The sequence below is a fragment of the Amia ocellicauda genome, chromosome 6, assembly GCF_036373705.1.
Source record: "Amia ocellicauda isolate fAmiCal2 chromosome 6, fAmiCal2.hap1, whole genome shotgun sequence".
In the NCBI taxonomy this organism is placed as follows: Eukaryota; Metazoa; Chordata; class Actinopteri; order Amiiformes; family Amiidae; genus Amia; species Amia ocellicauda.
Window position 1 is genome coordinate 44,336,517 of NC_089855.1, and position 27,123 is coordinate 44,363,639.

Genomic DNA, 27,123 nt, shown 5'->3' on the forward strand with positions numbered 1-27,123 from the left:
TTGGTACCACGTCACTTTAGCAAACAGCACCATCGAACACTGCACCCACTACACATACCTAGGCCTCACACTCAGCTCAACAGGAAGCTTCAACACGGCGGTGAAGACACTGAGAGAGAAAGCGCGCAGGGCCTTCTATTCCATAAAGAGATACATTTGCATAAAAATACCTGTACAAATCTGGCTAAAAATATTTGAATCCATAATCCTGCCCATTGCTCTCTATGGCAGTGAGGTGTGGGGTCCCCTCACAGGGCAGGAGTTTGCTCAATGGGACACACACCCAAAAGAAACCTTGCATGCAGAGTTCTGCAAAAATATCCTACAGGTGCAAAGGAAAACACCGAACAACGCATGCAGGGCAGAATTAGGCCAATACCCATTATTAATCAACATACACAAAAGGGCAATTAAATTCTGGCTCCATCTAATAAACAGCGACACACACTCCTACCACCACAAGGCCCTGCAATGCCAAGAGCTGAACCCAGAGAGGAGCCCCCTCAGCCAGCTGGTCCGCAGGCTCACTGCGCAGACACACACCGACACCGGCCAGCCTCAGGACAGCAACACACACATGCACACAATCAGAGTCAACCAAATTATCACACAGCACAAAGAAAACTACATCACCCATTGGGAAACACACACACAAGCACAAAGTAAACTGCAGTGCTATCGGGCCCTAAAAAGACACTACACATTGTCAGAAAACCTAAAATTAATAACGAACGAAAAACACAAAAGGATCCTGACCAAATACAGGCTCAGTGAGCACAGCCTGGCCATCGAGACGGGCCGACACAGGCAGACCTGGCTGCCCAGAGAGGACAGGCTGTGTCCCCACTGCCAACGCCGAGAGGTCGAGACAGAGCTGCACTTTATTCTAAAATGTGAAAAATATAAACATTTATGAGCAACATATTTCCCCAAAATAGCAGATCTCTATAAGAAATTTCCAGACCTGCCAGACTCGGAGAAAGTGCCAGTCCTTCTGGGAGAGGAGACCAGCTGCATATTACTGGCAGCCCAGTATACAGCTGCCTGCCACAGCCTGAGGGACACAGTGGACACTCAGTCCACTCACACAGGGGACACCCCTGGACACAGGCAATGACACCTATGCTACACCCAATTATTACTATCAATATCAGTTTTATGTCTCTCTGAACTATGATTGAATTTAATTAATTGAAATTAATCAGTTACCTGTTTTTAACATACATATTGTGTATTTATGTATGCAAATGTACATATAAATGTTCAAAACTGTTGTTTGTCACCATTGCTTTGGCAATACTTCTTTTTGTTCATGCCAATAAAGCACGTTGAATTTGAATTTGAATTTTGGGAGAGAGAAAGAGAGAGAGATAGAGAGAGAGAGAGAGAGAGAGAGAGAGAGAGAGAGAGAGAGATAGTGTGTGTGTGTGTGTGTGTGTGTGTGTGTGTATGTGTGTGTGTGTGTGTGTGTGTGTGTGTGTGTGTGTGAGTGGGAGTGTTGGTGGCTGTGTTAGTGTCTGTCTGCCTGTCTGTCTCTCTGTCTGTCCGTCTGTCTATCTCTCTCTCTCTCGCTCTGTAGATGCATCATAGGGAACATATGTAACAATCTCTCTTTTTGTTTACCAAAAATGTGAATGAACGTATTTCAAGTGGGTTTTGCCTTGGTTGGAAACGTTTTAAGATGATTTATGAAGTGTAAATTGAATAAGTCTCAATTCTCCGTAGTTTTCAATGTATGTGCCATTCAGTAGCGTTCATGTTACAGATGTGTCCTATGCAGTGGTAGTGTCAGTAAAATGTCAGTAAAACTTTATTTTAGCAATAATACAGGGAATCAATTGCAAATAGAGGGTCCTCACTAATTATCTAATTCACCAACAACATTTAAAATTAGGTCTTGCGAAGCTGTAACAAATGCTGTATAATCGTATGTGTGTTCATTCACCACGTGCTAAAGTCTGATAGCATTGATTATATATATTTTTTCTCATGAACAACAAATGCTATTTGCTTGATTTTTACAGAGTATGTCATAAATTCCATTATTATGAAGCCTGACAAATTGTATGCTGTAACATTAAATATATTCAAAATTACATCATTTGTATGTTTTTCCTATCATGTAACAAATGTTCCCTATGTGAAAGATGCATTATATCTTAATAATGTCAAAACAATTAAAGATATACGGATTATTATTTTTGGAAAAGTTATAACACATTGCTATTAACTATGTGTGTCAGTAAAAGTTTAAAAAATCCTGACAGTTTTTTATTGATCCTGCAAAATAAGTGTTTAGGGAACATTTGTAACTTAAAGTTAGGGTTAGTGTTAGGGTTAGGGTTATGAATATAATTGATATATAGAATTGTTAAGAAGTGTAAATGTTTACATTCCATTTTTCATGGACTGTCTGAAAGTTTCAGTTCTATATTCGGTTTGGAAACTGTTTTTTTTTCTATATGTGTATATGAAAGATATACATCTATACAATATCTTCAATATTAAAGAAAAACGCATTATTATTTTTGGCATTGTGAAAGCACATTGGTATTACCTATGTGTATCTTTAAAAGTTTAAAATTCTTAAAGGTTCTTTACTGATCTTGCAAAATAAGCTTTTAGGGAACATTTGTAACTTTGCTCTGGAACCCCGGTTTTAGCTGTCCACTCCTGCTCTCCAGCAGCCTCAGGTCAGTCCTGCTTAAGGTCGACGTGATCCGGCTGAGGGATTTGTTGGATTTTAACAGGGGACAGTGGGTTGGTGCCGACAGCCTGGCTGCCAGGCTGGGTATGAGGTCACTGAGAGTCGTAACCAGATTTCTCTGGGCAGTACAGAACGCCCTTCCCATAGGCGCTGTGGAGCGGCTTTTCCAGGCTCTCACGCAGCACTGCTGGCCCAAGGACCCTGACACCGTCTTTCCCCTTGTTTGTCTGTGTCTCTCAGTCCCCCCTAGCTCATCAGGCCGCCTTCTGTCACCTCACAGTCTCTGTAGTGTGTCTGTCTCCACAGCTCAGCGTCAGCAGCTCTATCAGCTCAGTGTGAGGGAGCTGCACCATCAGCAGCTGCAGCCCCTCCCTGACACCCCCTGGAGGGAGCACCTGGCTCTGGGGGAAGATGCCTGCCCGGCCTGGAGGAGCCTGAACAAGTCCCCGCTTCTGCATGGCTTCTGCATGGCGTCATCGCAACAAACTCTATTGCACATACACTGGACCCCAGAGTGAGCGACACCTGCCCCTACTGCGGGGAGAGAGAGACACTTTTTCACTGTTTCTGCCACTGCCCTAGATTAGAGCTGCTGTTCACTGCACTGGAGAGCCTGTTCAAGCAGCTGGGCCTCCTTATCTCACGCACTGTGTTTATTTTGGGAGTCCAGTACAAGCAGCGCCACAGACATGTTTGTCAGTTAGCAAACTTTCTAGTGGGGCAGGCTAAGCTGGCTATCCTGAGCAGTAGGAGAAGTCAGACTGAACGCGGCAGCAACAGTGTGCACTCTCCCTCTTCAGGTCTCTTGTAAGCTCCAGAGTGCGACTGGATTACAATTTCTACAGCCTGACGGGAGACCTGGACACTTTTCTGCAGATGTGGGGGGTCGGGGCTGCCCTCTGTGCCATTGACTTTGGACATTTAAACCAACTGGTTTAATTCACTTGAATATTTTACTGGTAGCACGTGTGTAGTGGTTATTATTGAGGGTTTTTAGAATAGGCTGTGTTTTTTTAATGTTTTTTAGGTGTTTCTAGTTTGTTTTAAATGTTTTGTTAGTATTTCTTTAGTAAAATAAAGGTGTTAATATTCAAAAAATCTCTCTCTCTCTCTGTCTCTCTCACACACACACACACACACACACATAGACAAACCCAGCAAGACACACAGAGCCAGCCATCTCAGCGATGACATCACGAACCTCTCTCTGAGCTGACTGTTATGACATCACAGAGCACGTGCATTCCGTTGCTTGCCGTCTGTCAACCACTCAGTCACTGCCAGCCAGACTGCCTGGCTGGCTGGATGGGGGTGCTGTTTGCTGCTGCTGCGTACCTTAGCAAGCTTATTTGCTTGACCGGCCTTCCTCCTCCTCGGCCCACATGCCCACCTATGCCCGATCTGCTGTTCACCTGGATCACAGCTCCGCCCCAACAAGGCAGAGCCTCTCAAGAATGGTACAAACTCATCCACATTCCCATCCATGGAAAGCTTTAACAAAAGGCAAAAGCGTTATAAGTAATGAAGAGGAACCCGAGTCCAAGACGCTTCTGACCAGCCATACATATTTGTGTGTATTAAAGATCACATTTTATTACATTTTGTTTTTCTGTACTTTATTACATCTTATTGTGATTTATAATGATATTGTTTATTGCTTTGACAATACAAATGCACTAAATTGAGAGAGAGAGAGAGAGAGAGAGAGAGAGAGAGAGAGAGAGAGAGAGAGTGCTAGGGCACATCTGTAACATAAACTAGGGAACATTCGTCACATGCTTAGGGAACATTCATATCATACAGGGAACATTTGTAAAACGAATTAGGGAACCTTTGTGACATACTAAAAGGACATATACTGGTAAGTTGTTGGGCACATTTGAAACAACAAAAATGGCATTTGGTTATTTATTAGGGACATTTATACCAGTCTGAGCAAATATCTATGCATATTCGAATGTTTGCTGCAGGACTTACAGATTGAGTGAGGGGGTCAATATGTTTGATTCAGAACTAACCACTGCTTCCTCAATTTTGTTTTAAACATAATTTAAAAGAAAAGTGGGCTATACATTGGTCTGGAAAAATGCAGCAATGGTCCCTAAAGCAATTCTTTTAGTTTTTTGACACAATTCCTTAAACCCATTTTCTGTAAAATATGTTATCAACATGCATTAATATATCATCCAAACTACAATAAAACTAATAATGAAAATGTTCATATTATTATATTCTAAGGGTTCTAGTCTATTGTGTATTGTATTTATTATCAGGCCCTTCTCTTATGTTTTACAGTTGTTATTATTATTCTGTACAATACAGGGATTAAATTAAGCATTTTAACCACAAAGTATTGGCTACAGTTATGATGCCTACTTCACTGTTCATATGCATACAGTTTCTGAGGTCTGGACCACTGCACAGTAGTCCCTGGAGTTGTAGTCCAGACCACTGCAAAATTCGTGCTGACGTGATCTGGATCACCACGCAATGGCCCAAGGACCACTGCAAACTTGGATTTCAATGTTTTTGTGTAATCCATGTTGCAATAGCACCTACCATGTTCCTTTGTGGTGAGCTGGTTAATTCTGTTCTTTAACATTGAAGAGAAAAATTAACATGAATAAACTTACTGTTGAAGATTATTATTTCATTATTTTTATTTCTTGGCAGACGCCCTTATCCAGGGCGACTTACAACATCAGTGCAAAAATACAGAGAAGTACAAGGCATCAATCATTACAAATTCAACTTAGCAAAAAAATATCGCAATTCAAAATACATTTTAAAAATTCCAATTACAATTTACACAAGTACAGTAAAAGACTTCCTACATCCTGGACGGTGAAAGCTAAGTGCTGTCAAGATGTAGGGTTACAGACTAGGGCTACGGGAAAGGGAGCAAGGAGGAAAACATTCAAGAACGAGAGGAGCATAATAAGCTGAAGTGCAATCTTGCCGGGATAGAGGACTAATATTACAAGTGCGGTCGGAAGAGATGCGTCTTGAGTAAGTGCCGGAATGAGGTCAAGGACTCTGCTGTTTTGACTTTGGTGGGCAGGTCATTCCACCACCGAAGTCAAAACAGCAGAGTCCTTGACCTCATTCCGGCACTTGTGTAACCCTTGTGTAAGATGTAACCCTTACCCAGTGGCTAACCCTAACTCTATGTTACAAATGTTCCCTAAACACTTATTTTGCAAGATCAATAAAGAACCTTTAGGAATTTTAAGCTTTTAAAGATACACATAGGTAATACCAATGTGCTTTAACAATGCCAAAATTAATAATGCGTTTATCTTTAATAGTGAAGATATTGTATAGATGTATATCTTTCATATACACAAATAGAAAAAAAACGGTTTCCAAACTGAATATAGAACTGAAACTTTCAGACAGTCCATGAAAAATGGAATGTAAACATTTACACTTCTTAACAATTCTATATATCAATTATATTCATAACACTAACCCTTACTTTAAGTTACAAATGTTCCCTAAACACTTATTTTGCAGGATCAATAAAAAACTGTCAGGATTTTTTAAACTTTTACTGAAACACATAGTTAATAGCAATGTGTTATAACTTTTCCGAAAATAATAATCCGTATATCTTTAATTGTTTTGACATTATTAAGATATAATGCATCTATCACATAGGGAACATTTGTTACATGATAGGAAAAACATACAAATTATGTAACTTTGAATATATTTAATATTACAGCATACAATTTGGCAGGCTTCATAATAATGGAATTTATAACATACTCTGTAAAAATCAAGCAAATAACATCTGTTGTTAATGAGAAAAAATATATATAATCAATGCTATCAGACTTTAGCACGTGGTGAATGAACACACATAAGATTATACAGCATTTGTTGCAGCTTCGCAAAACCTAATTTTAAACGTTGTTGGTAAATTAGATACAAAGTGAGGACCCTCTATTTGCATTTGTTCCCCTGTATTATTGCTAAAATAAAGTTTTACTGACATTTTACTGACACTACAACTGCATAGGACACATCTGTAACATGAACGCTACTGAATGGCACATACATTGAAAACTACGGAGAATTGAGACTTATCCAATTTACACTTCATAAATCATCTTAAAACGTTTCCAACCAAGGCAAAACCAACTTGAAATACGTTCATTCACATTTTTGGTAAACAAAAAGAGAGATTGTTACATATGTTCCCTATGATGCATCTACAGAACGAGAGAGAGAGAGAGAGAGAGAGAGAGAGAGAGAGATAAGTCACTGAATGTATGAGCTCCTATCCACACAGCAATACCAACAGAGGCCAGCCAAACATACATCCCCCCGCACTGGAGCACACGTACCACGATGCCGCAGCACCGGCCAGCCCCCCATCACCCAGCCTCCCACCCGCCCCACGAGCACCAGGCACAGCGCCCATCAGAAGCCGCTCAGCTATGCCGCAGCCCTGACCCAGGCCGCCACTCCGGCCCCCACCGAGCTGGGGGAGATCAAGCACCTGCTCAGCCTCCTCTGCTCCAGACTGCTGAGCTGAGCCAGAGAACTCGGGTAGGGACGGACAACCCCACTTGTAAATTAAAAATAAATACCTGTGTACATACAATGTAACCATACTTTACATAAAACTAATAATTATTATATTTGAAATTGTAGTTTAAACAAAACCTTAGATTAAAAAGTTGTATTGTTGATAGGCATTTTATTCCACCAAGTACAATGTTAGCTAAAATGAGCTCATTTACAGTCAGCTGCTGGAACTTTCAGGGCCTGAACTCCTCGCCTTTCGGGCTAAAGAGCACAGACCCTGAATTCATTAAAAGCATTAAGGAATTAGATATCATAGTTCTGTTGGAGACATGGTGTCGTGCAGAGGTGCCCACACACTGCCCCCTGGGCTACAGGGAGGTTATTGTGCCCTCAATTAAACTGAGCACAGTGCGGCGTGGCAGGGACTCTGGGGGGATCATAGTGTGGTACAAAGAGGAGCTGGCGAACCACATCAGCCCAGTCAAACAGGGCCCAACGCACACATGGCTTCAAATTAAGAAGGGAATAGCCCAGTGTGAGAACCATATATACCTTTGTACAGCGTATACCCCCACCTCTGAATCCCCATATTACAATGGGGAATTTTTTAACACCCTCCACACAGAGATCGGCCATTTCCAGGCCCAGGGGAATGTGCTGCTCTGTGGGGATTTCAATGCCCGGATAGGCACCGAGCCCAACTTCATCGGCACACAGGGAAACAGCCATGTGTTCGGTCAGGCCCCTCTGTACCTCACCCCCACCACAACCCAGAGGAACATCCCCGACGGGGTTTAATGGCAGGATCAGAGGGGACTCTTTAGGGAGGTTCACGTATTGCTCAGCTCTTGGGACTAATGTAGTCGACTACGCCCTCACTGATATGGACCCCTCCTTCATCAGTGCATTCACTGTCAGGCAGCAAACCCCCCGTCAGACCACAACCAAATCACAGTGTTCCTGAAAAGAAGAAGTCAGGCCAGCAACACACAGACACAGCCCAGTAAGCTGTACAACCTTAATCAAACATACAGATGGGCTCCAAACAGCACAGAGGAATTTAACAAAGCAATCAGTTCTATAGAAATAACAGACATCATCAACACTTTCCTCAGCTCACAGTACCAGCCTGACGTGACAGGACTAAATCTGGCCATAAATGATATCAATCAAATATTTCAAATTGCAGCCACAATGGCAAATCTTAAAAAGACAAAGAAAAAGATCAACCAGAATCATACACACACACAGACATGGTTTGATGATGAGTGTAAATCAATAAGAAACAAATTTAAGGCACCTATCCAATCAAAAACATCATCAACCACAAGACACAGAACTATGCCAACAGTACTGTGAGACCCTTAAACACTACAAACACACCCTTAAAAATAAAAAACAGAAACACACAAACAAAACACTCAAAGACATAGAGAAATCTGTTGACCAAAACCAGTTCTGGGAAATGTAGAACAATTTAAATTCAACAAAACAACAAGAATTGGCAATACGAAACGGAACCATTTGGAAAAAATACTTTGAAAACCTTTATAAAGATATCTAACAAAATGATCTGACACACAAACAAATTGAAACCAGGGAAAAACTGAAATTGCTCGAACAATCAATTAAAAATAATCAAAACCCAAATGACGCTCCAATCACCCTACAGGAACTATCTAAAAAGCTCCAGGCACTTCCACCCAGAAAAGCCTGCAGCCCGGACAGCATCAGCACTGAAATGCTCAAACACAGCAGCGCACAACTGCAGGAGGCTGTGCTTAAATTGTTCAACATGGTCCTCAGAACTGGTTACTTCCCTGACATCTGGAAGCAGGGGCTGATCACCCCAATCTATAAGAGTGGAGACAAATTCGAACCTAACAACTACCGGGGCATCTGTGTTAGCAGTAACCTGGGGAAGGTGTTCTGCAGTATCATCAACGCCCGGATACTGGCCTAACTTACCGAGCACAGTGTCCTGAGTAAGAGTCAGATTGGCTTCCTCCCAAATCACCGCACTACAGATCATATTTACACCCTACACACCCTCATAGACAAACACGTCCACTAAGAAAGTAAAGGCAAAATCTTTGCCTGTTTCATTGATTTCAAAATGGCATTCGATTCCATTTGGCACAAGGGACTTTATTACAGAATTCTTCAAAGCGGTGTAGGGGGTAAAGTCTATGATATTATAAATACAATGTACACCGAAAACAAATGTTCAGTAAAAATTGGCAACAAAAGAACAGAATTCTTCACTCAGGGGCGGGGAGTGAGGCAGGGCTGCAGTCTTAGCCCAACACTGTTCAACATCTACATCAATGAGTTGGCAACGGTGTTGGAGCAGTCTGATGCCCCTGGCCTCACCCTAAATGACACAGAAGTCAAATTCCTGCTCTATGCGGATGACCTAGTCTTGCTGTCGTCCACAGAACAGGGGCTTCAGCAAAACCTTGCACTGCTAGAGCAGTACTGTTAGTCCTGGGCCCTGGCAGTAAACATGAAGAAGACAAAGATCATGATTTTCCAAAAAAAAATTCCTCAGGGAAACAAATACCACTTCACGCTAGGCAACACTACCCTAGAACACACCTCACACTACACTTACCTGGGCCTGACTATTAGTGCGTCAGGGGGCTTTAACCTGGCAGTGAAGGCACTCAAAGACAAAGCAAGAAGAGCTTTCTACGCAATCAGATTGTGAATGGGATATTAATGTTATAGAATCTTCTTCTGTCTCAAACTAATTGACAGTGTGATGCAGCCCATTGCGCTGTACGGTAATGAAGTATAGGGTCCACTCAGTCAACTGGACTACACTAGGTGGGACAAACATCCAATAGAGACCCTGCATGCTGAACTCTATAAAAACATACTGCAGGTGCACAGGAACACACCAAACCATGCATGCAGGGCAGAATTAGGCCGCTTCCCAACCCTCATTAATATAAAGAAAAGAACACTGAAATTCTGGATGCACCTGAAGAAAAGTGAGTCAGACTCACTCCAGTACAAGGCCCTCCAAACCCAAGAGCTCAGCCCTGAAAAGAGTCCACTGAGTCAGCTGGCCCTGAAGCTCACGGCACTGACCCCCGCTAATACTGCGAACAGAGACCAGCTTCAGGTCAGCACTGCTTACCTGCCCCCAATCAGAGTCAACCAAATCATAAAGATAACCAAAACCTCCTATCTGGAACATTGCAACAATAAAACCAAATCCCAAAGTAAACTGGATTGCTATCGGGCCCTAAACAGAGAATACACCCTGGCAGAATATCTCTTCACTGTCAGAGATATGAAGCAGAGATGGATCCTGACCAAGACCACAGCCTGGCCATAGAGACGGGCCGACACAGGCAGAGCTGGCTGCCCAGAGAGGAGCGGCGCTGTGGTCACTGCGAGACAGGAGAGGTCGAGACAGAGATGCACTTCCTCCTCCGATGCAATAAATATGCCAAATTAAGGGACACGTTCTATAATAAATTCATAAATATTATAAAATCATTCTCTGAATTGATGAACGAAAAAAAAAAAGCTATCCTCCTGGGGGAGGGACACACAGCCCCCCTGGCCGCCCAATATGTAGCCGCCTGCCACAGCCTGAGGGGCTCACTGTGAAAACATGACATACATGAGCACCAGCTGTAACCTGATAACTATAAAGTAAATGTACATGTCTATTAAGATTTAATTTATAAATTATAATGTTACTGTTTCATTTTTTTTGTTTCTTTTTTCCTACCTTTTATTATTTTTCAATGTATGTATATATCAACTGCTTTGGCAACACTACGAATCTGTTTGTCCTGCCAATAAAGCAACCTTGAATTGAATTGAATTGAATTGAGAGACAGAGAGAGACAGACAGACAGACAGACACTAACACAGCCACCCGCCCACTCACACACACACATACACACACACTCTATCTCTCTCTCTCACACACACACACACACATACACACAACCAGCAAGACACACAGAGCCAGCCAGCTCATCGATGACATCACAAATCTGAGCTGACTGCTATGACATCACAGAGCACGTGCATTCCATTGCTTGCCATCTGTCAACCACTCAGTCACTGCCAGCCAGACTGCCTGGCTGGCTGGATGGGGGGGCTGTTTGCTGCTGCTGTGTACCTTAGCAAGCTTATTTGCTTGACCGGCCTTCCTCCTCCTCTACCCACATGCCCACCTATGCCCGATCTACTGTTCACCTGGATCACAGCTCCGCCCCAACAAGGCAGAGCCTCCCAAGAATGGTACAAACTCATCCACGTTCCCCTCCATGGAAAGCTTTAGCAACAGGCAACAGCGTTATAAGTAATGAAGAGGAACCCGAGTCCAAGACGCTTCCGACCAGCCATACATATTTGTGTGTATTAAAGATCAGATTTTATTACATTTTGTTTTTCTGTACTTTATTACATTTTATTGTGATTTTTAATTGTATTGTTTATTTTCCATATATATGTATGTATGTATATATGCATGTCCAATTGCTTTTAAAATACAAATCCACTGAATTGAGAGTGAGAGAGAGAGAGAGAGAGAGAAGTGCTAGGGCACATCTGTAACATAAACTAGGGAACATTCGTCACATGCTTAGGGAACCTTTGTGACATACTAAAAGAACATACTGGTAAGATGTTGGGCACATTTGAAACAACAAAAATCCTGCAGGTTTAATAAGTCTCTCTTCACATCAGTCCCTGAGTACCTTCAACCAATGGTCATTTTGACCAATTAGTCCCAAGAATTGAGTCAATTAAGTTGTCAAGGACTACCCAGTAAAGACGTGAACTCACGACTAGGTCACACTGTGAGCTCTCCAGAGCAGACATTACACTGAGCTCAGTGTGAGCTCACTTAGCGCTTTTCCACCGACATGGTGCCGGTGCTGGAGGCCGAGTTGCAGTTACAAATATAATGCCGAGCACAGCAGTGCAGCGCCACTACTCCTCTCTATCCACCACACAAAGACATGCGTCACTCTAACCTGTCCGGCTTTACAACATGCAACTGAAATAATATGTTCTTCGGGGAACAACATAACACATAGCGATTTCTCCCTGCTATAAAGTGAAATAATGTATGAAGTGTTTCTAATTTCTTTTACGATACCTTTTCATAGATATTTATATTTTTCAATAATAAACTAATGTCACAGTAATACCAATGAGCTTTAACAATGCCGAAAATAATAATGCGTTTTCTTTAATAGTGAAGATATTGTATAGATGTATATCTTTCATATACACATATAGAAAAAAAAGGTTTCCAAACCGAATATAGAACTGAAACTTTCAGACAGTCCATGAAAAATGGAATGTAAACATTTACACTTCTTAACAATTCTATATATCAATTATATTCATAACCCTAACCCTAACACTAACCCTAACTTTAAGTTACAAATGTTCCCTAAACACTTATTTTGCAGGATCAATAAAAAACTGTCAGGATTTTTTAAACTTTTACTGACACACATAGTTAATAGCAATGTGTTATAACTTTTCCGAAAATAATAATCCGTATATCTATAATTGTTTTGACATTATTAAGATATAATGCATCTATCACATAGGGAACATTTGTTACATGATAGGAAAAACATACAAATGATGTAACTTTGAATATAGTTAATATTACAGCATACAATTTGGCAGGCTTCATAATAATGGAATTTATGACATACTCTGTAAAAATCAAGCAAATAACATTTGTTGTTCATGAGAAAAAATATATATAATCAAAGCTATCAGACTTTAGCACGTGCTGAATGAACACACATACGATTATACAGCATTTGTTGCAGCTTCGCAAAACCTAATTTTAAACGTTGTTGGTAAATTAGATACAAAGTGAGGACCCTCTATTTGCATTTGTTCCCCTGTATGATTGCTAAAATAAAGTTTTACTGACATTTTACTGACACTACCACTGCATAGGACACATCTGTAACATGAACGCTACTGAATGGCACATACATTGAAAACTACGGAGAATTAAGACTTATCCAATTTACACTTCATAAATCATCTTAAAACGTTTCCAACCAAGGCAAAACCCACTTGAAATACGTTCATTCACATTTTTGGTAAACAAAAAGAGAGATTGTTACATATGTTCCCTATGATGCATCTACAGAGCGAGAGACAGAGAGAGAGAGAGAGAGAGAGAGAGAGAGAGAGAGAGAGACAGACAGACAGACAGACAGACAGACAGACAGGCAGACAGACACTAACACAGCCACCCACCCTCCCACTCACAAACACACACACACACACACACACACACACACACACACTATCTCTCTCTCTCTCTCTCTCTCACACACACACACACACACACACACACACACACACTATCTCTCTCTCTCTCTCTCTCTCTTTCTCTCTCTCAAAATTCAAATTCAAATTCAACGTGCTTTATTGGCATGACCAAAAAGAAGTATTGCCAAAGCAATGGTGACAAACAACAGTTTTGAACATTTATATGTACATTTGCATACATAAATACACAATATATATGTTAAAAACAGGTAACTGATTAATTTCAATTAATAAAATTCAATCATAGTTCAGAGAGACATAAAACTGATATTGATAGTAATAATTGGGTGTAGCATAGGTGTCATTGCCTGTGTCCAGGGGTGTCCCCTGTGTGAGTGGACTGAGTATCCACTGTGTCCCTCAGGCTGTGGCAGGCAGCTGTATACTGGGCTGCCAGTAATATGCAGCTGGTCTCCTCTCCCAGAATGACTGGCACTTTCTCCGAGTCTGGCAGGTCTGGAAATCTCTTATAGAGATTTGCTATTTTGGGGAAAAATTTTGCACATAAATGTTTATATTTTTCACATTTTAGAATAAAGTGCAGCTCTGTCTCGACCTCTCGGCGTTGGCAGTGGGGACACAGCCTGTCCTCTCTGGGCAGCCAGGTCTGCCTGTGTCGGCCCGTCTCGATGGCCAGGCTGTGCTCACTGAGCCTGTATTTGGTCAGGATCCTTTTGTGTTTTTCGTTCATTATTAATTTAAGGTTTTCTGACAATGTGTAGTGTCTTTTTAGGGCCCGATAGCACTGCAGTTTACTTTGTGCTTGTGTGTGTGTTTCCCAATGGGTGATGTAGTTTTCTTTGTGCTGTGTGATAATTTGGTTGACTCTGATTGTGTGCATGTGTGTGTTGCTGTCCTGAGGCTGGCCGGTGTCGGTGTGTGTCTGCGCAGTGAGCCTGCGGACCAGCTGGCTGAGGGGGCTCCTCTCTGGGTTCAGCTCTTGGCATTGCAGGGCCTTGTGGTGGTAGGAGTGTGTGTCGCTGTTTATTAGATGGAGCCAGAATTTAATTGCTCTTTTGTGTATGTTGATTAATAATGGGTATTGGCCTAATTCTGCCCTGCATGCGTTGTTCGGTGTTTTCCTTTGCACCTGTAGGATATTTTTGCAGAACTCTGCATGCAAGGTTTCTTTTGGGTGTTTGTCCCATTGAGCAAACTGCTGCCCTGTGAGGGGACCCCACACCTCACTGCCATAGAGAGCAATGGGCTTGATTATGGATTCAAATATTTTTAGCCAGATTTGTACAGGTATTTTTATGCAAATGTGTCTCTTTATGGCATAGAAGGCCCTGCGTGCTTTCTCTCTCAGTGTCTTCACTGCTGCGTTGAAGCTTCCTGTTGAGCTGAGTGTGAGGCCTAGGTATGTGTAGTGGGTGCAGTGTTCGTTGGTGCTGTTTGCTAAAGTGACGTGGTACCTAGTTCCCTGAGGCCTGGCCTTTTTCTGGAATATCATGGTATTTGTCTTTTTCATGTTTACTGCCAGGGCCCAGGTCTGACAGTACTGCTCCAGCAGTGCCAGGTTCTGCTGCAGCCCCTGCTCTGTGGGCCACAGCAGCACCAGGTCATCTGCGTTGAGCAGGAACTTGACTTCTGTGTCATGTAGAGTGAGGCCGGGGGCTGCAGATTGCTCCAGCATTGTGGCTAATTCATTGATGAAATATTGAATAGCGTTGGGCTCAGACTGCAGCCCTGCCTCACCCCACACCTCTGAGTGAAGAACTCTGTTCTTTTATTGCCAATTTTAACTCCGCACTCATTTCCTGTATACATTGATTTGATTATGTCATATGTTTCACCCCCTACACCACTTTGGAGAAGTTTGTAAAATAAACCTTCGTGCCAGAATGAATCAAATGCTTTTTTTAAATCTATGAAACAAGCAACTATTTTATTTTTATTTTGGTTGACGTGTTTGTCTATGAGGGTGTGTAGGGTGTAAATATGATCGGTTGTGCGGTGTTTTGGGAGGAAGCCAATCTGACTCTTACTCAGGACACTGTGCTCGGTAAGGAAGGCCAGTATCCGGGCGTTAATGATACTGCAGAACATCTTCCCCAGGTTGCTGCTCACACAGATGCCCCGGTAGTTATTAGGGTCCAATTTGTCTCTACTCTTATGAATCGCGGTGATCAGTCCTTTATGCCAGCTGTCAGGGAAGTGGCCCACACTGAGCACCAGGTTGAACAGCCGTAGCAGGGCCTGCTGTAGCTCAGGGCTGCTGTGTTTCAGCATCTCGTTGGAGATGCCATCAGGCCCGCATGCTTTCCTGGGCAGCAGGGCGTGCAGCTTCTCCTGCAACTCCTGCTCAGTAATAGTTGAGTCCAGGGGATTCTGGGTGTCTTTAAATGCCAATTCCATTCTTTTTAGTTTCACACTGATGTCATGCTGAGCTGATTTCTCAGTGTGGTGAATGTTTTCATAAAGTTTTTCAAAATGGTTTTTCCAAAAATCTCAATTTTGAATGGCCAATTCTTCAGGTTTTAATTTATTACATTTTTTCCAGTTTTCCCAGAATCTATTTGTGTTAATGGACTCTTCGATTATTGTCAGTTGCTTTCGGGTGTGTTGTTCTTTTTGATCTAAGTGTTCCTTCGTTCCTCAGTTCCTTCCTTATTGTATTGCACTCCTTGTCAAACCAATTCTCCTCTTTGTATTTTGTTGGGATGTTCTTTTTAATTTTCAATTTTGACTGTAAAGCTGCTTTTTCAAATATATGTTTTAAGTATTTTATAGCCAGATGTATTCCTTCTTTACTATGTTGATTTGGGGTGATCAGAAAGGTGTGTATTAGTGATTGGATGTCTTGATTGCTAATTGCTTTCTGGTACTCTTGTGTGCTGTCTGGAGCCCATCTGTAGGAGTGTCCGAGGCTGTACAGCTTGCTGGGCTGTGTGTGAGCGCTGCTGCTGTGCTCTGTCCTCTTCAGGAACACAGTGATTTGGCTGTGGTCTGATAGAGGTGAATGCACTGAGAGAGAAGGGGTCTAGGTCTGTGATAGCATAGTCTACCGTGCTGCTGCCAAGAGCTGAGCTGTAGGTGTATCTTCCCAGAGAGTCTCCCCGGATCCTGCCATTCACGATATACAGGCCCAGTCCCTGACAGAGCTGCAGTAATTTTTGCCCGTTTTTATTCACTCCCCTGTCGTGGCTGTGTCTGAGGGAGCTGATGGGGGTGTTTAAGGGGGTGTGGCCGAATATGTGGCTGTCTCCCTGTGTGCTGGTGAAGTCAGGCAGGCTGCCTGTCCGGGCGTTCAGGTCCCCACAGATCAGCACACTTCCCTGGACCTGGAAGTGGCAGACCTCAGTCTGAGGGTTGGGGAAGATCTCCTCATTGTGATATGGGGATTCTGAGGGGGGAACATACGTGGCACACAGGAACACATCGGTTTGTGTAGAAATGATTTCTTTGCTTATTTTAAGCCATATGTGTGACTCTGCTGTTATGATGGGCTGTATGGAGTCACTGAGCTCTGCTTTGTACCAGATTATTATGCCCCCGGAGTCCCTGCCGTGTCTGACGGAGGGCTTCTTCAGGGAGGGCACTATGACCTCTCTGTAGCCTGAGGGACAGTGACTGGACACGTCTGCCCGACACCATGTCTCTTGCAGGATGATGACATCCTTGTCTCTCACTCTCTCTCTGAACTCCAGGTCTGTGCTCTTCAGCCCGAACACTGAGGAGCCCAGGCCCTGGATGTTCCACATGGTGATAGATAGGGATCGCATTTCTTTCTACTCTAATTAAGCAATTTATATACTCCTTTGGAATGAGATATATCTGGAAATGTGTGAGGTGGAAAGTAAACAAATAAATAAATAGTAATACTGGTGATATATTAAAATAGGAAACGAATAAATAAAAAAATAAAAAGCTCCTGACTTACACTACTATATACATACCCATACACACATATATCTACATATATACACATATATGTAAGCATCCATATATCTACATAATTTTAAGAAAATATGTCCATATATATCAGTATATAACTACATTTATACAGGGGTGATTTTCAGATGTGGTAATAGCTAGTCACCTCCTGCAGTGGTTTCTTTGTTATGCACAGTTACTTATCTTATCAGTGCAGATGAGGTTGAGCAGGTGTCGGATCTCCTGCAGCTCCCCGGTGTCGGCCACTCTCCTGACCGCTGCTGCGTAGTTGCGCTGGCTGTGCTGCTGGGCTGTTCTGTCCATGTTCTGGATGGGCTCCACTCTGGGTCTGCTGTCCTGTGGTCAGGCGTATACAGGTTGGGGTCTGCAGTGTTCGGGCTGGGGAAGGTGGTGTGCAGGTGGAGAACCTGATTGGCTCGGGGTTGTTCTGGGTGGTGTGGGTGCTGGAGAACCTTCTGTGACCATGTGGGGGGCGGGCTGGGTTTCGGCCCAGAGCGATGTCTTTGAGTGTCTTTGCGAAGACGCTCACTGCTTGTTAGTGGAGATGGACTTGGTCAAACAAGCTGTGGGCCCCAAGAGTGGGGTGGTGTGCCAGGTGCACATTTGGAATCAGAGCACATCCCCGAGAGATCTCAGCGTTGATCATGTGGATGGTGTTGGGGTGGAAGTCCTTCCTGGGCAGCAGGGTGGACATGATGATTTTGGCGTGGGGGAAGGTCTGGGTGGCCCTCTCCGCCACTCTTCTGATGGAGCTGGCCACCTTGTCCTGCTGGGTCCTCAGATCGTTTGTGCCTGTGTGTATAATAATATGGCTGGGGGAGCCGAGGCTCTCATCGGACAGCTGCTGAATGGCCCTCTCTGTGGTCGGACACCAGAACTTGGAGATCTTGCCATCAGGGAAGAGCCGCCTCTCATTTATGAGTTTGCCATTTGAATCTATCAGCAGGGCTACTGTGTTCGGGTCAGGTTGTGTGTGTGTGTTGGGTGCAGTGTGTGTGTCAGGCTCAGGGTGTGTGTTGGATGCAGTGTGTGAGTGGTGTGTTGTGTGAGAGTCAGTATGTCTGGATGTCATTGGGGTGGGAGGGCTCTGCACATTGTGCACTGCTGGGTTTCTTGAGGGCTAGTTGTTGAGGGCAGTGAATTTGTATAGCTTCTCCTTCAGGCTCTGCACTGTCTTGTCTCTGCGTTGCAGTTCCTCTCTCAGGGCCGTCAGCTTCCTCCCCATGGCCTCCCTGTCCTGCTGCAGCTCCCTCACCTCCTCCCTCAGCTCCCTCACTGTGACCTTGTGCTCGTGTTGGACTCTGTTGAGCTGGTCTGTTAGCTGCTCTGTGGTGTTGGAGGTTGTGAGCATGGCCAGCACCAGCTCTTTTAGCTCCATCAGCTCCACCTCCAGCAGGGACATGTTCTCCCTCAGCTGGGACACTGTGTCGGGTGTCTGAGGGGTGTCCTGCGCTGGGCTGCGTGTGGATTCCTCGCTGTTCTCTGGCGCGGCGCTCTCCCCTCCGTTGGCAGGGCAGTGTGGGGCTGGACTCTCCTCCTGTAAGGCTGCGTCTGTGCTCTTTTGGACACGTCTCTCCTTTTTCTATCTGTCAGCCAGCGTTTTCAGTGAGTAGAACTGATTTTCAAAGGTGCCCAGGCTGCCCTCGCTGCCCTGTATTAAGACTGTTCCAGTGTGGTACAGATTGATTGTCAGCATGGAGGTGTCTGGGTCGTCCTCCTCACTGATTGACACCTGCCTTCCTTTACTGATGCCTCTCTTTTTAATGTGCCTGTACAGTTGACAGATGGCAGCGTGCCAGGCGTCGGTGTGCTTGGTGTAGAAGACCAGGTTGGTGGTGACTTGCTGGTCTCCAGACAAGTCGGCTCTGAAAGTCTCTGGGTTGTCCTTCAGTATGTGTTGTCTGAGACTCTTCCTGGCCTGAGCGTTCTTCAGGTGCTCTGGATAATGGATCGCACAGCTCCTGCTCCTGCTCATTGTATCTTTTATGAATTGATACTTTCAAATTCAAACCTCTGTCACTTTTCAAATGTCAACAGCTTTTCAGTATAGACACAGTTCTGTGTTGATTATACTGTATGCTGTAATACTGAATATTTTCAAAGTTACATCATTTGTATGTTTTTCCTATCATGTAACAAATGTTCCCTATGTGATAGATGCATTATATCATAATAATGTCAAAACAATTAAAGATATACGGATTATTATTTTTGGAAAAGTTATAACACATTGCTATTAACTATGTGTGTCAGTAAAAGTTTAAAAAATCCTGACAGTTTTTTATTGATCCTGCAAGATAAGTGTTTAGGGAACATTTGTAACTTAAAGTTAGGGTTAGTGTTAGGGTTAGGGTTATGAATATAATTGATACATAGAATTGTTAAGAAGTGTAAATGTTTACATTCCATTTTTCATGGACTGTCTGAAAGTTTCAGTTCTATATTCGGTTTGGAAACCGTTTTTTTTCTATTTGTGTATATGAAAGATATACATCTATACAATATCTTCACTATTAAAGATAAACGCATTATTATTTTCGGCATTGTTAAAGCTCATTGGTATTACCTATGTGTATCTTTAAAAGTTTAAAATTCCTAAAGGTTCTTTATTGATCTTGCAAAATAAGCTTTTAGGGAACATTTGTAACATAGAGTTAGGGTTAGCCACTGGGTAAGGGTTACACAAGTGCCAGAATGAGGTCAAGGACTCTGCTGTTTTGACTTCGGTGGTGTAATGACCTGCCCACCAAAGTCAAAACAGCAGAGTCCTTGACCTCATTCCGGCGCTTACTCAAGACGCATCTCTTCCGACCGCACTTCTAATATTAGTCCTCTATCCCTGCTAGATAGCACTTCAGCTTATTATGCTCCTCTCGTTCTTGAATGTTTTCCTCCTTGCTCCCTTTCCTGTAGCCCTAGTCTGTAATCCTACATCTTGACAGCACTTAGCTTTCACCGTCCAGGATGTAGGAAGTCTTTTACTGTACTTGTGTACATTGTAATTGGAATTTTTAAAATGTATTTTGAATTGCGATATTTTTTAACTAAGTTGAATTTGTAATGATTGATGCCTTGTACTTCTCTGTATTTTTGCACTTATGTTGTAAGTCGCCCTGGATAAGGGCGTCTGCCAAGAAATAAAAATAATGAAATAATAATCTTCAACAGTAAGTTTATTCATGTTAATTTTTCTCTTTAATGTTAAAGAACAGAATTAACCAGCTCACCACAAAGGAACATGGTAGGTGCTATTGCAACATGGATTACACAAAAACATTGAAATCCAAGTTTGCAGTGGTCCTTGGGCCATTGCGTGGTGATCCAGATCACTTCAGCACGAATTTTGCAGTGGTCTGGACTACAACTCCAGGGACTACTGTGCAGTGGTCCAGACCTCAGAAACTGTGTGCATATGAACACTGAAGTAGGCATCATAACTGTAGCCAATACTTTGTGGTTAAAATGCTTAATTTAATCCCTGTATTGTACGGAATAATAATAAGAACTGTAAAACATAAGAGAAGGGCCTGATAATAAATACAATACACAATAGACTAGAACCATTAGAATATAATAATATGAACATTTTCATTATTAGTATCATTGTAGTTTGGATGATATATTAATGCAAGTTGATAACATATTTTACAGAAAATGGGTTTAAGGAATTGTGTCAAAAAACTAAAAGAATTGCTTTAGGGACCATTGCTGCATTTTTCCAGACCAATGTATAGCCCACTTTTCTTTTAAATTATGTTTAAAACAAAATTGAGGAAGCAGTGGTTAGTTCTGAATCAAACATATTGACCCCCTCACTCAATCTGTAAGTCCTGCAGCAAACATTGGAATATGCATAGATATTTGCACAGACTGGTATTAATGTCCCTAATGAATAACCAAATGCCATTTTTGTTGTTTCAAATGTGCCCAACATCATACAAGTATATGTCCTTTTAGTATGTCACAAAGGTTCCCTAATTCATTTTACAAATGTTCCCTGTATGATATGAATGTTCCCTAAGCATGTGACGAATGTTCCCTAGTTTATGTTACAGATGTGCTCTAGCACTTCTCTCTCTCTCTCTCTCTCTCACTCTCTCTCTCTCTCTCTATCTCTCTCTCTCAATTCAGTGCATTTGTATTGTCAAAGCAATAAACAATATCATTATAAATCACAATAAGATGTAATATAGTACAGAAAAACAAAATGTAATAAAATGTGATCTTTAATACACACAAATACGTATGGCTGGTCGGAAGCGTCTTGGACTCGGGTTCCTCTTCATTACTTATAACGCTTTTGCCTTTTGTTAAAGCTTTCCATGGAGGGGAATGTGGATGAGTTTGTACCATTCTTGGGAGGCTCTGCCTTGTTGGGGTGGAGCTGTGATCCAGGTGAACAGCAGATCGGGCATAGGTGGGCATTGATGCCTTTACCATCAACAATCTTCCACCAACAAACTCTGTTTTCTTAAAATAATCCATTTTAAAAGTGTGTGAAAATAAAATCCCCACTCCCCCACTCACACTAGACCCTTGGCTAAACACACTCTCTCCTTTCCACTCCCGCTGCCACTCACACTCATTCACACTGTCTAAGTGCGTCTCTTGTACAAATAAAAATTGAGACATAAAAAAACATACTATTAACCATTATCATTAGATTGCAAAGCAGTCCTGACAACACTCTTTCCACTTCTTTAACCTGTAGCACTCCGGCTCACTAAACTCCGCGAGTGCCACATCCTGCAGGATCACTTGTGCAGATGCCAGGAACTGCTTTGCATTAGGGAAGAAGTTTTCTAAAACTATGTTCCTCTTCCCCTTGGTCTCTCTTAAAAAATCCTTAATGCTTTTAGCACTGTATCCCGCAGTGTCAGTGGAGACGGGCTCGCCCTGGGAGTCAGCGATGTCCCCCTCAGCAGCGCTGTCCGAGTCTGCGCTCTCCACAGCCGCAGCACTGCACTCAGACTCCCGGCGCCGCAGCCGGTCGGCCACCTTGGGTTGAGACGGCAGGTTCCCCCAGACAGACTCCCCTGACTGCGAGTCCCACCGCACCACAGCCCCCACACCGTCTCCGGGATCCTCCTCACCAGCCGCCCTAGCAATATTCGCCTTTTTAGACAACTGTATCAACGGCCTCAGAAGACGGGGCAGACTGCTTCTGCTGTCTTTTCCTGGGCACTTTAAACCCATCATCACTGGCTAAGTGTTCAGTCTTGGTGGCGGCCGCATCAGCAGCAACAGCAGCTCCCTCCTCGGCTAACTGAGCCCGTGGCTGCTCTGCATTCTCACTGCTAGCAGCTTCCCCACTAGGCTCCCCTACTCTGTCCCCACCGAGGCCAGTAGCGTTTGCCACCGCCTCCCCCTCATCGCTCTCCCGGACGGCAGAGTCGACACCAGACGGCCCTGCCTGCTCCTCACCTTCCTCTCGCCCGGCCGCCGGAGCCTCTCCCTGAGGGCAAGAGTGACTGATGTGCCCCTGCGCCCCGCACCTCAAACACCTCATGGTATCAGTTGACACGAACACCACGTACACTAACCCCTCGATCTTAAACTTCAGAGACAGGCTTAACTCATCGGCGCCGTCCGCCAGCACCATGAAACCCTGTCTGCGGTAAGAGAGGACGTGTTTCAGCTCCGGGGCGCTGCAGCCCAGCAGCACCCTCCTAACGGCGCAGGTGAGCCGGCCATAGCGACTCAGATCCCCCGCCAGCAGATCGTTGCTCAGGAAGGGGGGCACATTGGAAGTAACCACCTTTTCAGTCGGGGTGGACAGAGGGAGCGTGGGCAGGAAGGTCCCCTTCACTGTGACTTCCTCCTCCATCACATCCTTCACCAGCGCCTCAGAATTCAGAAAAACCACGATGCCCTTATTCATTCGAGCCGCAGAGACGATGTTCTGGAAGCCGACCATCCTTCCGATCTCCATCGCACAGTCCTCTACCGACACCTACTCCTGGGACACGAGTATAAGCCCATGCTTTCGGGTCAGCGTTTCGTAATTAAATGAAGGGGGGGTCTCCCCGTCCGCAACGCCATGCTGATCTAAATCGAAACACAACCCCCTAAACCAGAATCGTTTAAAACCAACCAACGATTAAAAGTATCTATAAAAAAACAAGAAAAGGAAAGAAAAAGAGTAGTAAAAACACACACACACACTCTCTCCAAACAAACCTCCCACCACCACTGACTCCTCCCATAAACTCCCAGCATGCAGAGAGAGAGAGAGAGAGAGAGAGAGAGAGAGAGAGAGAGAGAGTGTGTGTGTGTATGTGTGAGAGTGGGTGGGTGGGTGGGTGGCCTGTTTGTCTGTCTTCTGTGTCTGTCTGTCTCTGTCTCTCTCTCTGTCTCTCTCTCTCTCAATTCAGTGCATTTGTGTTGTCAAAGCAATTGGACATTCAAACATACATTTATACATACATTCATACATACATACAAACATATATATGGAAAAGAAACAATACAATTATAAATCACAATAAGATGTAATAAAGTACAGGAAAACAAAATGTAATAAAATGTGATCTTTAATACACACAAATATGTATAGTTGGTCGGAAGCGTCTTGGACTCGGGTTCCTCTTCATGGAGGGGAACGTCGATGAGTTTGTACCATTCTTGGGAGGCTCTGCCTTGTTGGGGTTTTGCTGTGATCCAGGTGAACAGCAGATCTGGCATAGGTGGGCATGTGGGTAGAGGAGAAGGAAGGCCGGTCAAGCAAATAAGCTTGCTAAGGTACGCAGCAGCAGCAAACAGCCCCCCCTTCCAGCCAGCCAGGCAGTCTGGCTGGCAGTGACTGAGTGGTTGACAGACGGCAAGCAACGGAATGCACGTGCTCTGTGATGTCATAGCAGTCAGCTCAGAGAGAGGTTTGTCATGTGATGTCAACGCTGAGCTGGCTGGCTCTGTGTGTCTTGCTGGCTGTGTGTATGTGTGTGTGAGAGAGAGAGAGAGAGAGATAGAGTGAGTGTGTGTGTGTATGTATGTATGTGTGAGTGGGTGGCTGTGTTAGTCTCTGTCTCTCTCTGTCTCTGTCTCTCGCTCTGTAGATGCATCATAGGGAACATATGTAACAATCTCTCTTTTTGTTTACCAATAATGTGAATGAACGTATTTCAAGTGGGTTTTGCCTTGTTTGGAAACGTTTTAAGATTATTTATGAAGTGTAAATTGGATTTGTCTCAATTCTCTGTAGTTTTCAATGTATGTGCCATTCAGTAGCGTTCATGTTACAGATGTGTCCTATGCAGTGGTAGGGTCAATTAAATGTCAGTAAAACTTTATTTTAGCATTTATGGAGGAAGAAATGCAAATAGAGGGTCCTCACTAATTACCTAATTTATCAACAACGTTTAAAATTAGGTCTTGCGAAGCTGCAGAAAATGCTGTATAATCGTATGTGTGTTCAAACACCAGCTGCTAAAGTCTGATAGCTTTTGAAGACTCTGTATAGGACATTGAAGAAAGTGTTTTGTGATAATTATATAATGTTTTATATTAATACTAGCATTAGAAGTAGTTTTGTTTACAGACTGAGCAGATTAGATTCAGCAGGACAAGTAAAGGGAGAAGAAGGTTGGTTTGTTAGAAACTCCTGTCAATAATGAAAGATTACACAGTGCCGAAATAGCCTACAGATGTCTGCTGTGAATTTGTTCATGACTTAATCATTTCTCCAGATAGGGAGGAATTGTTTTTGTTAAAGAGCGATTGACAATAGGTAAATGATGACCGTGGGATCGCATCCTCCTAGTGCACATTAAAGACGGACATCTGCTTTTGATCCATCACCTCTTCACAGGAGGACAGATCGTAAACGGAGCCAGACCTGTATCTTCTGATTGGATTAACGGCCATAAGATGTTATGTCATTTTTCCTATAAAGTTGTACTCATGTTTGTAAACATTAAGTCTCACTGAAGGAATTATTACTGACGTGGGGCTTCCGAGCGGCTCGATTAAAGTACTGTTTGCTTTATCTCCGCGACTTCTCCACTTATTTCTAAGACGGTTCAACACACACAGCCAGCAAGACACACAGAGCCAGCCAGCTCAGCGATGACATCATGAACCTCTCTCTGAGCTGACTGCTATGACATCACAGAGCACGTGCATTCCGTTGCTTGCCGTCTGTCAACCTCTCAGTCACTGCCAGCCAGACTGCCTGGCTGGCTGGATGGGGGTGCTGTTTGCTGCTGCTGCGTACCTTAGCAAGTTTATTTGCTTGACCGGCCTTCCTCCTCCTCCGCCCACATGCCCACCTATGCCCGATCTGCTGTTCACCTGGATCACAGCTCCGCCCCAACAAGGCAGAGCCTCCCAAGAATGGTACAAACTCATCCACGTTCCCCTCCATGGAAAGCTTTAGCAAAAGGCAAAAGCGTTATAAGAGGAACCCGAGTCCAAGACGCTTCCGACCAGCCATACATATTTGTGTGTATTAAAGATCACATTTTATTACATTTTGTTTTTCTGTACATTATTACATCTTATTGTGATTTATAATTGTATTGTTTATTTTCCATATATATGTATGTATGTATGTATGTATGTTTGCATGTCCAATTGCTTTCACAATACAAATGCACTGAATTGAGAGAGAGAGAGAGAATGAGAGAGAGAGAATTGTGTGCAAATATCTATGCATATTCCAATGTTTGCTGCAGGACTTACAGATTGAGTGAGGGGGTCAATATGTTTGATTCAGAACTAACCACTGCTTCCTCAATTTTGTATTTGAGTAGAAGTGAAGAAACACAGCAATAATAATCAGCCCCGAGGCGATTGTGTTTCTAAACCCTATTTAACATCACAATCAAACTCATTCCACGTCTACACACAGCACAGATACATTGTAAAAACCAAACAAAAAACACGAAATCACATGTAGAAAACCAGAAACGAACATACAAGTATACGAATATGCAAAGATCAGCCTTTTATTTGTATTTATTTGTATTGATGCATTAAGGGATTTACACCGATTTGCTATTTCAGACACTTTCACTGTATTGACTAAAATACAGGATTAGTTCACATGCATTCGTCACCATGCACACAGTTCACATTTTCATTCATTTTGTGGCGTATCTTTACTTTTATTCTTATTTAAAAAACAATTGGCTAGCCTATTGATTATGGATGCAACTGTTTTGTTGGTTTTTGCGGCACAATTGTGGGCAGATCAATAAACTGTTGGACCATCTCAGGTGATGTTAATGCTTTGATGGGATATTGTGCTTATTGATGAAGTCTGTGATGAAGGTCTAAAATCACTGTTGCATTGTCCCTGTTGCCAGACACACAGCAATGCTCCTATGTTTTGAAAGTCACCCTGGATAAGAGCGTCTGCTAACAAATACATGATAATAATAATAATAATAATAATAATAATAATAATAATAATAATAATACATTGTCGGAACTGCTGGCGTGTGATCGCTCGCAAAGCACATCAGTGTAACAGATCTTACTGTGTATTTGATCTTCTCTTACTGTAGAATATGTATGTTTTGTGTAACTCGGCCATTGCTTAGAAAATGAATTTATTCATGCACAAACCAACCCGGGACACATGACTCGTAGGGGCACTGGATTCAGCGTGACACCGGACCAGATAATGACCATTTTATTAA

General features: G+C 43.1%; 3 non-coding genes and 1 pseudogene across 3 annotated transcripts; 1 reads left to right on the top strand and 3 right to left on the bottom strand.

The window, feature by feature from the left end:
- Nucleotides 1–4,133: 4,133 nt before the first annotated feature.
- Nucleotides 4,134–4,248, bottom strand: LOC136752044 (U5 spliceosomal RNA). Its single transcript, XR_010817222.1, has one exon. It is a non-coding gene; the product is annotated as a U5 spliceosomal RNA (small nuclear RNA).
- A 7,233-nt stretch (nt 4,249–11,481) lies between these two features.
- On the bottom strand, nt 11,482–11,596 carry LOC136752047 (U5 spliceosomal RNA). Its single transcript, XR_010817225.1, has one exon. It is a non-coding gene; the product is annotated as a U5 spliceosomal RNA (small nuclear RNA).
- A 10,152-nt stretch (nt 11,597–21,748) lies between these two features.
- On the top strand, nt 21,749–21,863 carry LOC136752009 (U5 spliceosomal RNA). Its single transcript, XR_010817191.1, has one exon. It is a non-coding gene; the product is annotated as a U5 spliceosomal RNA (small nuclear RNA).
- Nucleotides 21,864–25,785: 3,922 nt separating this feature from the next.
- Nucleotides 25,786–25,892, bottom strand: LOC136752082 (uncharacterized; annotated as a pseudogene).
- Nucleotides 25,893–27,123: the final 1,231 nt, after the last annotated feature.